Source organism: Leucopleurus acutus (genome assembly GCF_964270905.1).
Source record: "Leucopleurus acutus genome assembly, chromosome: 9".
Classification (NCBI taxonomy): Eukaryota; Metazoa; Chordata; class Mammalia; order Artiodactyla; family Delphinidae; genus Leucopleurus; species Leucopleurus acutus.
The window spans coordinates 14805295-14815696 of NC_139144.1; positions in this window are offsets into that span (position 1 = coordinate 14805295).

Sequence of the window (10402 nt, forward strand, 5' to 3'; positions counted from 1 at the left end):
TGAAAAGATGCTCAACATCATTAGTTATTAGGGAAATGTAAATCAAAATCACAAGATACTATTTCATACCCACTAGGATGGCTATAACAAAAAGAAAGAAAGAGAGGGAAAAGGAAGAAAGGAAGGAAGGAAGGAAGGAAGGAAGGAAGAAAGAAAGAAAGAAAGAAAGAAAGAAAGAAAGAAAGAAAGAAAGAAAGAAAGAAAGAAAGAAAGAAAGAAAGAAAGAAAGGAAGGAAGGAAGGAAGGAAGAAAGAAAGGAAGAAAGAAAGGAAAGAAGGAAGAAAGGATGAAAGAAAGGAAACAACACGTTTGGGGAGGATGTGGGAAATTGGAACCCTTTATTTACATTGCTGGTAGGAGTGTAAAATCATGCAGCCGCTCGGGAAAACAGATTCGTGATTTTACAAATAGATAAATATAGAATTACTACATTGCCCAGTAATTCCACTCTATATACACGAAAGAACTGAGAGCAGATATTCAAACAAAAACCTGGACACAAATGTGCATAGCGCTATTATTTATAGTAGGCAAAAGACAGAAACAATTCAAACATCCATCAACAGATGAATGGATAAATAAAATGTGGTATAGCCATACAATGGAGTATTAATCAGCCATAAAAAGGAATTAAGTATTGATATGTTACAACAAGAGTGAACCCTGAAGACATTATGCTCAGTGACAAACGCCAGACACAAAATGCCACGTATTATATGATTCCATTTATATGAAATATTCAGAATAGACCAATCCACAGAGACAGAACATAGATTGGTGGTTGCTAGGCGCTGGGCCGGGAGGGGAGGATTGGGGGTGATCGCTTAAGCGTACGGGATTTCCTTTTGGGGGGATGAAGATGTTCTGGTGATGGTGATGATGGTTGCTCAACTGTGTGAATGCACTTAATGCCACCGAATTATGCACTTTAAAATAAAGTGATGAATTTTATGTCATGTGTATTTTACCACAATTAAAAAAAAATCAGAAAGCCAAATGTTGTGATAAAATAATTACACATATTTTCCACCTCTCTTATCATGTGAAGGAATTTCCTGAGTTATTCTTCTGGCCTCTCAGTCTTGGTTCAGTCCCTTCCTCCTTCTCTCTCTGGGATCAACCTGTCCTAAGGACGACGCTCATCAGAATGGGTCGCCCTGATGGAGACCTGCTCTTGCCCAGCATGGCCTGTGATGGGCTAAGTTGGCCTCATTCAGGGAAGAGGTCTTAGCAAGAGCACTTGACTGTATCTAAATCATGTCGTCCAGACAAACTTACAGATAAGAAACTTGCCGTTTGCTCTCTTCTGACTTCTTCATCTGTCTCTCCAGATATCAAATTTTAAGTTGGGTAGGAAGAAGGATACCTCCCCCAAAACTCTTCCCCCAAGACCCCAACAGATCCATAGTTATTAAGCAGAGTGCATGGCCACAACTAACCTCTAAACATCTTAAAGTATGTGCCAGCAAACACCTTGACAATTGAAAAGAGAAATCGAGCCAGAAAAATACCAAAGAACATCTGTCTTTGAACAACAAGACTTCCTGATGCAGCCTGCAAGTTAACTTGTCAATTGTGCTTTATATAATCAAATAGGTTGGCCTATTCTCTATGATTTATTAATTATACACTAATTAAAATTAGAGAGACATTTAGGAAAGAAAAACATTTAAACCTCTTTATCACTGCCTGTGTTTCTTCATTCCTCTCTCTACTTTCCCTCTACTGTGTGTCACGTCACCCATTTTTGGAGAGCATGACTTAACAGGAGGTAGTATAGGACTGGGAAGGCAAATTAACACCTAGAACAGAAATAAGTTTTCAATAAGTCAATAATATGGTATCACATTTTTCATTTTAAAAGCTTGCTGTTGGAATCCCCCAAAGTATTCCAAAGCAAAAAACATAACATTTTTATAAAACTGCTCTCTGATTGGATGCTTTAAAAAGCCTTAGTCGCACACCAAAAGGGATACAAGAAAACTTGGAAAGAACTTGTATAAAGAGTGTAAAGAAGAGTTGAGTTTAAAACATGAAAAGATGACATTAGAGATGGAAAATCTGATTGGCAATAAAATAAGTATCTTTACAGATTCCGAGGGCTTTTACTTAGGGAATAACGTGTCATTTTTTTTTTTTTTTTTTTTTTTTTTGCGGTACGCGGGCCTCTCACTGTTGTGGTCTCTCCCGTTGCGGAGCACAGGCTCCGGACGCGCAGGCTCAGCGGCCATGGCTCACGGGCCCAGCCGCTCCGCGGCATGTGGGATCTTCCCAGACCGGGGCACGAACCCACGTCCCCTGCATCGGCAGGCAGACTCTCAACCACTGCGCCACCAGGGAAGCCCACGTGTCATCGTTTTTGTCTCTTTGGTCATAGCAATTGAATTTTCTTCTAGAAAAGGAATGGCTTCCTTCCACTGAGAACCACTGAAAATAAGAATGAGTTCTCAGCAGAGGCTGGAGAGTTTGTACATCGATGTTGGTGTTCGAGGGACGTTCTCAGTGTGCTGGCTTGGTGCAAGCTCATGTGTGAAAGGCATGCTGGAAAGGATGGCTTGTGTTCATTTCTGTCCCCAGTTCTGTTAAGAACGTTATTAGTTGCTGAAGTGCAGAGTGGGTAGAAGAAGGGGACAAAAAGGCAGCCCAAGTGCTCCCAGCAGATTTTGTTCTGTTTTCTTATAATAACAACACTGATTACTATGACTATGTTCTCTACACCTGGGAATTTGTAGGAATCCTCTCAACAATCCACGTGATCTCCAATTTTATATTCTATAGGGAACTGTGCCCTCTTTCTGAGACAGAGAATCTTGGAGGGGCCAACACCTATGGCTCCAAAGAGGAAGGAATGTGACCCCACGTAACTGTTGTAAATGCAGTGGTGTGGGTGAGAGTCTCAGTGACAAATGGGCCATACACACTGTCACCAGTTAGGTTTGCATGCTTCACGGTAAGTTTTACAAGCTCAATCCTTAGATCTGACCAAAGTAAAAGTGGAAAGACTCAAGTTCGTATAATTAGGAAAGATATATTTTGTTCCTATACAAATTAAGTTCATTTTTTTTAAAGACACTGCAATATCTACTAAAATTAGTATTGACTATAGCCTGCCATGTGGGAATTTTTCTTGCAGGTATCTATCCTGGAGAAGAATCCATATGTTTACACAACAGGGTTCATTGAAGTATTATCTCTCACCCTGAATCATTGATAGCAACCTTAACACACAGCAATGGTGAATTTATCTGTGGTGTACTCATTCCATGAAATATTACACAATAGTTATAATGAAGGAGGTAGAATCGTATATTTAGACACAGAAGATGTCTTAGCTATCTTGCTAAATGAGAAAGTTTCATAAAGATACATAAAGTATGATTCTATTTGTGTAAATAAAAATACATAAAACCAAACTGTATATAGAGATAGAGATATAAGAATGTTTGAAAACTTCCCATGTGCCAATCGCTGTACTAATGGCTTTGTATATACTATCTCATTTAAAACTCAGAATAGTTCCATAAGGTGTATAGTATTATTATCTACACTACAGATGAGGAAACTGTGGCCCAGAGGTTAAGTAACATGCCCCAAGGTCACTATGTAAGCATATGAAAATACATAGAAAAAGTCCAAGAAGGGTATACAGAAAAGTGATAATAGGATTATTTTCTGGAAGGGGAATAAGCTTGGATAGGAGTCAATGGTGGCTGTAGTTTTTTACAAAAAATAATTCATTTGTATATCTTAGTTCTGGCTGCAATAACAAAATACTATAGACGGGGTGGCTTAAACAACAAACATTTATTTCTCACAGTACTGGAGGCTGGAAAGTCCAAGATAAAGGTGCCACAGATTTGGTGTTTGGTGAGAGCTCTCTTTGGGCTTGTAGACAGCCACCTCTCTCTGTGCTCACGTGTCTTTCCTCCCTGTGTGAAGGTGGAAAGAGAGGGGGCTCTGGTCTCTTTCTCTTCTTGTAAGGGCGCTAATCCCATCATGGGAGATCCATGCTCATGACCTCACCTAAATCTAATTACCTGCTAAGGTCCCCACCTCCAAATACCATCACATTGTGGACTAGGGCCTCAACATATGAATTTTGGAAAACCACAGCCATTCATCCATAGCAAGGGATGTGAGTGTGATTGTGTGTGTGTGGGGGGGGGTGTATACACACAAACATACACAGATAAAGTATTTACTTTCTTTAATGTAAGAAAAAGTAAAAATAGAAAGGAAAAAGAAAAGTGACTGTTCTTTCATTATTTCTTTGTATTAGATCTTTATTGGAATATAATTGCTTCACAATACTGTGTTAGTTTCTGTTGTACAACAAAGCGAATCAGCCGTATGCATACACGTGTCCCCATATCCCCTCCCTCTTGAGCCTCCCTCCCACCCTCCCTACCCCACCCCTCTAGGTCCTCGCAAAGCACCGAGCTGATCTCCCTGTGCTATGCTGCTGCTTCCCACCAGCCAATTATTTTACATTCTGTAGTGTATATATGTCAAGGTTACTCTCACTTCGCCCCAGCTTCGCCCTCCCACCCCCTGTGGAGAACAGTATGGAGGTTCCTTAAAAAACTAAAACTAGAACTACCCTATGACCCAGCAATCCCATTACTGGGCATATACCCTGAGAAAACCACAATTCTTCTTTCTTTCTAAACCTTAATGGAATAAGTAAGAAATTTGATTATTCTTTCCTAGGGTAAATAAATGTAAAAGAAGACAGAAATTGCCTTTTGTAAAACTCTACATGACACCTACTAAGTTGTCCATTATCGAACAAATGGAAAATGAGTATTGGCGTGGAGAAATTGGAATTCTCATGCATTGCTGGTGTCTTTAATTTTCCCTCAGCCTTTCTTGTATAAGAGACATTCTGGATGCGATATTCTGATTGGACTTCTCCCTCTCGTCCCCAGCACTTTGAAGATACCATTCCACTGGCTTTTGGCTTCCACTATTGCTGATGAGAAGCCTGCTGCCAGTTTAATTGTTGTTCCTTTGTAGATGAACTACCTTTTCTCTCTGGCTGCAGCTACTATTATTATTAATTATAATTATTATTACCATCAGTCTCTGAGGTTTTGCAATATAAAGTGTCTAGATGTTGTTTTTAAAATCAATACTTACATAAATTTTATTTTGACTTCTTGGGATTCCTTGTGATTTTTCTCAGTGTAGATTCTTTCTTCCATCTTCTCTGGAATATTTCTTTTTCCATATCTTTTCCATGCAGCCTTTCCTCCATTCTCTCTATTCTCTGCTTCTGGGACTCTAATATGATATATGTTCAAACTTCTCATTCTAAAGCTCTTAATGTTTTCCCTCTCTGTCTCTGTGTGCTGCATTTTGAATAGTTTCTTAAAATCTGTTTTCCAGGTCAACAATTCTCCATAATTTATTTAAACATTGTGTACAACTACTTTTTGTACTCTGTCTTATAATTACAATATCTAAACTCCATGAACATTTAAATCTCTTGGTGTTGTATATGTTTTCTGCCAACTCTCCTGCCTGAAGTTTTTTCACTTGTGCATTTGGTTGATCTTAACTGGAGGCCTAAGCTGAGAATTCTTTTTTCTAGAGAGAATTTGTGTTTAATTCAGCCAGGGAACTGTTATTCTGAGACAGTTGTCACCTCCTTGTGGGTCCCAGGCTTCACAAGTGCTTCAGAGCCAAAAGCCGGTTTCCAGCGTAAGGTGTTTTGTTCTGTTTTATTTTTCTCTTAGAGATATCTTTACAATCTGTCAGTCTCACATTACCAATTTTCTTTTACTATAGAATGTGTAGCAAGAGAACCACTCAGGGTTCCTGTCCTCTGTATTGCTGGCAATAGAAATCTCTGCTTTATTTCAGTTTATTTTACATTATGTCAAATTTATTTAGCAAAATAAAGGGCCCGGCACTAAATAATAGGAAAGATGAGATCCTTTAACCCATCTCCATAAACCAAATCATTTTAATAACACAAGAAAAAGATGGTTTGTATCCAGAGACTGGTAGCATGAATATTTTAACATTATTAATTCTTCCAATTCATGAACACAGTATATCTTTCCATTTATTTGTATTGTCTTCAACTTCTTTCATTGATGTCTTAGAGTTTTCAGAGTACAGTTCTCTCACTTTTTTGGTTAAATTTATTCCTAGGTATTTCATTCTTTTTGATGTCATTGCAAATGGGATTATTTTCTTGACTTCTCTTTCTGATAGTTCATTATTAGTGTATAGAAATGCAACAGATTTCTGTAAATTAATCTTGTAAACTGCAACTTTACTGAATTCACCTGACATTATTTAATTCACTAATTAATGAGGAAACCAGTAAGATGTTGCAACCTCTCTGAGAGATAACTGAGAATCTGAAAAATCTACTAGCCTATTTTCTGCTGTTCTTTCTTCTGTCACTATGACTTAGTATCATTGTTGAACACAGATGGTCCTGCCTAGTCTGATGTGATGCCTTGCTACCCTTGAGATGCACTGTTGGTTTTGCAGTAATCACCCAGTGTGTAGTGAAAGTGAGGAAGGGAGAAGAGGTTCTGGCTCTTGGTGTTACAGTTCCTCAGATGCAGTGCTGCTGCAGAGTAGCGTCTGAATGGGTCACAATGGTTCTTCAAGTGAGGACCACTCCGCTCCCTGCAAACCAGACTCCAAAAGAAAACATTTGTCAAAGGAAAATGGGGGTCTGGCTCCCTCAGAGAAAAGGTTTTGGAGCATGTTCCTAAACAGATCTTCTGGAAGTAGGTCAGTGTTCTGTAGAGGTGGCTGTTTGTGTGAATCTAAAGTGTAGCAAATTGAATGCTTGGGACTGCTCTCTCTTAACATCTCTAACGACTAGGAGGTCTATTGGCTACATCATCTTATTCATAATTCCATCTGGAGATTTGCAACTTGTCAATATCAGTCTTCAGTCTCCTCCCTTCTCAGCTCAAGTTGGCTTTCCGCATGAGAATAAAGAGCTTAGATAAATTTCGTGTTCATGTCTCAGTTAAGTACTTTCATCCTAAAGAAGGATTTCAGTACGTGCTCTTCCATGACCACAGTCAATGGCAGGGAATTCCTGATTCCGTTAAAAAAAGACTTCACTAATGTTTCTCTCATTTTTGTTTTTTGTTTTTTTTTTTGCGGTACGCGGGCCTCTCACTGCTGTGGCCTCTCCCGTTGCGGAGCACAGGCTCCAGACACGCAGGCTCAGCGGCCATGGCTCACGGGCCCAGCCGCTCCGCGGCATGTGGGATCTTCCCGGACCGGGGCACGAACCTGTGTCCCCTGCATCGGCAGGCGGACTCTCAACCACTGCGCCACCAGGGAAGCCCTGTTTCTCTCATTTTTAAAAAAAATTTATTTTTATTTATTTATTTTTGACTGCCTTGGGTCTCCGTTGCTGCGCTCAGGCTTTCTTCAGTTGTGGCGAGCGGGGCCTACTCTTCGTTGTGGTGCGCAGGCTTCTCAGTGCCGTGGCTTCTCTGCACAGCCTCTAGGCACGTGGCCTTCAGTAGTTGTGGTGCATGGGCTCAGTAGTTGTGGCGCACAGGCTTAGTTGCTCCATGGCATGTGGGATCTTCCCAGACTAGGGCTCGAACCCGTGTCCCCTGCATTGGCAGGCAGATTCTTAACCACTGTGCCACCAGGGAAGCCCCTGATGTTGTTTTAAACATATTTTAAGGAAGCAAATCTTAGGATGATAACTGCCCATTCACACGATTATTTATATTTCCCTTATTTATATCTCTTCTAACGTCATAACTGAACTTCTTTCCCTTTTCTGGTGATTTCCCCCTCCTACTTCTTCATTGCCCTCATTCTCATTGCCAGTGTTTCATTTTCCCACCAGTGCTTTCCAATGAAAGGAAACCTTTCTAGTTTATTCCAAATAACAACTCTATCCACAGCCCCCTATATACTTTCTCTTTACAATTGACCTTTTCTTTACTTCAGCAATTCTGTAAACCCTCAAAGAATTATTGGGAGCCTTTCTTTTTTGGGGTCATTATCTGCTAATTGATGTCCACATTCTCCACTATGTAAGGGAAAAATTTTATGGACATATTTTTAAGTTCCTGATCATTTTGGCAATAAGAAATTACAGTTTCTCATTATCCTCTAAACTGCACATTTCCTCTTTTTTTTTTTTTACGTCCTTATTGGAGTATAATTGCTTTACAATGGTGTGTTAGTTTCTGCTTTATAACAAAGTGAATCAGTTATACATATACATATGTTCCCATATCTCTTCCCTCTTGCGTCTCCCTCCCTCCCACCCTCCCTATCCCACCCCTCTAGGTGGTCACAAAGCACCGAGCTGATCTCCCTGTGCTATGCGGCTGCTTCCCATTAGCTAGCTATTTTATGTTTGGTAGTGTATATATGTCCATGCCACTCTCTCACTTCGTCACAGCTTACCCTTCCCCCTCCCCATATCCTCAAGTCCATTCTCTAGTAGGTCTGTGTCTTTATTCCTGTCTTACCCCTAGGTTCTTCATGACATTTTTTTTCTTAAATTCCATATATATGTGTTAGCATACGGTATTTGTCTTTCTCTTTCTGACTTACTTCACTCTGTATGACAGACAGACAGGAATATTACAATATTAATACTCATTTTGAGAAACAATTTGCATTACCCAATGTATAATCAATTATCATCTGATTCATACAGAAACTCAGGGAATGAAATTAGATGGATATATAAGCCATCTCTTTCTTTTATATTCAAATAAATGCCCAAAAAATGGTTATATACTTCCAGGTATTTCTATTTCTTTGGGAATATTTAGTGAATGTGTGGAATTTTAATGTTTAAGTCTTAAACCTTTAGCAACCAATTCCTCAGAATTTATTAGAGTTTTATGGAGTCAGTAATCCTACATATAAATATTACAATAAAGAGGTTAAATAGGTCACTGCTTTAAAAATATGACATTACTGCAGTAATGTACATTACTCACCTCACTGGAAACAAACAAGCAAAGAAAATACAACCTTCAGACACATTTAATCTATAGGTAAAGTCATTCAGGGACCAATAAAAGTATTTTATTCTCTATGGGAAGCTATGTATAATGTGCCTGGTGGGCGTTTATAGTTCTGTAGTTAGTGAGTGAATACTAACTAATTATAGTTATAAACTGGGCAAAAATATACATCTCTACTAAGGGAGGCTGATTTGTTACCCCTATTTACCAGATAAACAAACTGAGGAACAAGAATAAAAAAATGTTCTTTCTCGACCTTTAAGTTTACTGTTGGCTCAGATAATAACTCATTCGTTCCGGTAGGACATTCTTCCCCTCCTGTTTTTCCTCCTTCTCATGCGGCAAGTTCAATGCCATAAGTCCACTGTTTATTCTTTTTTAAATTAGAGTTTCTCTTCTCTTCATTGACCCTCAATGTTTTTCATTTCCTTGGTGGAACATCCACAATGTCTTTGGGATCCATGATTACCTTCTCGGAGACAGAATGAAGGACTGAAAACTGTATGAGGCAGAGGATGGGTTTCATTGGCCAATGTAAGAAACCCATTACTTGACAGAGCCAGTGCGATTTTCATAGGATTAACTCTGAGAAAGATCTAGTAGTCATCGTTTTAAAAACATTACTAAAAATGTGTCAGATTTAAAAAACAATGCCGCAATTATGTTTGGGGAAATCTCCGTTTGTGGGGAGTGAACGTTCACAAAGCATTGCTGTGGTGGAGGGCTGTGGAGGGGCTGGGGGAGGGGCTGATGTCTGGCAGCCCGGAGGAGGACGCAGATGTAGACTCAACTTCCCAGGGGACTTCACAATAAGATTTGGTGTTCTTCATAATGTGGTAAGGTGAGTTAGAGTTGAATATCATCTTCCAGGAGCCATATGCCTGGAGACGTTTATAGTACACCTACTACAGAAATGAAGTCAGTGGTAGAGCCAGAATTAAAACTTAGGACATCTGAGGATCCCGGATCTGCTCTCAGCCATTTAGCCATAAAGGGGATGAATTGAGTCACCAGCGCAAACTCTGGGGGAGGGGCCTTAAAATAATTTCTTCTGACTATGCTACATCTTATCTTGCCACATTGTGGGTGACAGAGCCTGTCCTCATTATCTTATGCCCAAGCATGAGCCCTTGTGTAGGAGAAGTGAGAAAAGTGAAGTCTGGGGTGTGATTTTGATTGTCATGTGGGAAGAGGATGGAAGCGACTCCCTCCCCATGGACCAGGGATCTGAGTGAGCAGGGCTTTCGGGATAGATCCAGGCACCACACTCTTTTCTCTGCCTGGGAGCTGAGAGTGCAACTCCTACTTCCTTGGCCACAGACACACATTTTTAATGACATCAGTTGAGCAGCAGACAATTGGATCTGACTTTTAGTTGCATTCTGCTTCCCAGAAACTCTACCTCCTCATTGGTA